Raw genomic sequence first — 2,303 nt, forward strand, 5'->3', positions numbered from 1 at the left:
GGAAAATTGCAAATCCATCATTTTTAGTTTTTTTTAAACTGTTTTAGATCAAAATCGCAGCAAAATGAAAAATTTTGGATTATTAATATTAGTCCAAACTCGTTTGACCAAAAATAGCAATTTTAGACATACCACATGGACCATTCTTGCGATTTTGTCTAGTTTAGGGGAGTGATTGATTTAGGTGGCTCGGGGAGTGTGGGGAGACCACGTCTTTTGGCCTTTAGGTAGTGATTATAAGAATCTTTAGAGAATTCGAGGATACAAATCTATTAATTAACATCAATTAAATATCATGAGCATGTCGATACTATAGTAATGAAGACTATAATATTTTGAGTACAAAACCTCGGTGGTCTCTAATTCTCTAACCTCCAATATTGGTTGAAAGAAAGTAAAAGACATTTGTTAAGGAAGACAATCGCACACCATTTCAAGTTATTCGTGAAAGTTTTGCACTAATAAAACGATAGATCATTAAATCAATGTATGACTTTAGTTTACATTTTAATGATTTAATGATATAATTTCCATCTATGATTTTTTATTTTTGCTGACAAACACCTTCCTCTTCCTGCATTTTCATTAAATATAATATTTCATGATTGAGGATTTTATCTAACAAAGTTTACATTGTCGTTATTGTTGGGTTTTTTGGTTTTCAATCACGTACCGATTCAATCGCCTGAAAATCTTGTCAATTTGTAATAATTCAATTATTTTTCTTTCCGATTTTCAACATCGTTAAAGATTATTTATCTTAATAGTTTTTTATAGCATGACAAGGAGGACCAATGAATTTGCTTTGATTTTGTGGTGTACGATCCTAATGGCAATCATGTCAACATACATGGTTCATATGAATAGTTGGTGGGACGCGTGGCATGTGATGTGTGGTTGTTTGTCACCTTCCATCTTTGCGTAGCCAACATCAGCATTCAGCATCATCTTAAAAAAAAAATATAACATGTCAACTCCTTCACGGATTGTATGTCAATTTTCTATAAAACGAAAATTTTGTTTGATTCAAACTTTATGTATTAGTTAAATCGTTTTTTAAACACGTCATACATCCTTTTATATTTTTTTTAATTATACACATAAACATAAATATAACATAATATTAAAACAAAATTACAAAAATGGTTTGTGGTTAGGTTGAAATTGCTACTTTAAGCTAAAAAAATTTAGGCTAACACTCATGATTTAAACGTTTACATTTTGTTGCCGTTTTGAATCACTCATGGTTCAAAGGTTTACATTTTATTGACACTTTGGTACAAAACCTTAATTGTCATCACTTTTTCCCGTTACCATCCATTTGACTTGTCAAAGGGAGGTATTTTCATCATTCCTTGTTTTAATCCTTTTATTTAATTAATAAAATCCTCTTACATATTTCCCTCTTACAGCCTAATATGTGCATATTTAGCTATATATTTGGTATAGATTTTTATTATTTATTAGCTAATTATTTGCAAAATATGGAAAAAAAAGGTACTTAATTGTGTTTAAATTGTATTTTTAGTCTAGAAGATATGCTCGGAAGCAAAAGGAAGCAGGAGATGCAATCGAAAGCTCGGGATCTAAAGAAAGAAGGAAAAGAGCCAAATCTTGAAGGACTTGGCGAGTCTGAACACCTATTCGACGAGTACCCACGAATGTTCGCGAAGCAAAACACAAAATCCTTACCATACACGAACTCTACAGAGGGGACTCGGTGAGTCGGTTACGTACTCATCGAGTAGACCTTGTTTTCTGAAATCTATGAATAGAAGTCACATTCCCAAATTGAGGCTCTTTTTGGAATCCTTGGGGAATTACTTGGCAACTAAGAAGGCATCTGGAGCTTTGGAAATCATGAGAGAAACCCTAATCTTCAATTCTAAGGAGATTGTGTAGTGACAAAGAACATGGTTTGGCATGCGGAATTTAAGTTTGCACGATTGAACATGGTGATTTCGGTGATAAAAGATATATTCGATCATAGTAAATGAGTACAAAAACGGATCTAGTCTAGAGCTTCATAAATATCTCACTCACTAATCACTATGACTACATCTCTCAAGCACACCTCTACAAATGGACAAACCCACCTTATATAGAGGTGTTTACATGTCTCTCTCTCTCTCTCACACTCTCTATCTCTCATGAGTCTAAAGGCTAATGTACCACATGCAAGTGGGTTTTACAAAAGTCAAACATTTACAAAGTCATTCATGAAGAACTTTGCACCCCAACATTCTCCCCCCTCAAAGTTAGGAATGAATGACCCACTTCAAATCTTCCAAAATCAAGCACTA

The sequence above is a fragment of the Lactuca saligna genome, chromosome 8, assembly GCF_052625555.1.
Source record: "Lactuca saligna cultivar CGN05327 chromosome 8, ASM5262555v1, whole genome shotgun sequence".
Classification (NCBI taxonomy): domain Eukaryota; kingdom Viridiplantae; phylum Streptophyta; class Magnoliopsida; order Asterales; family Asteraceae; genus Lactuca; species Lactuca saligna.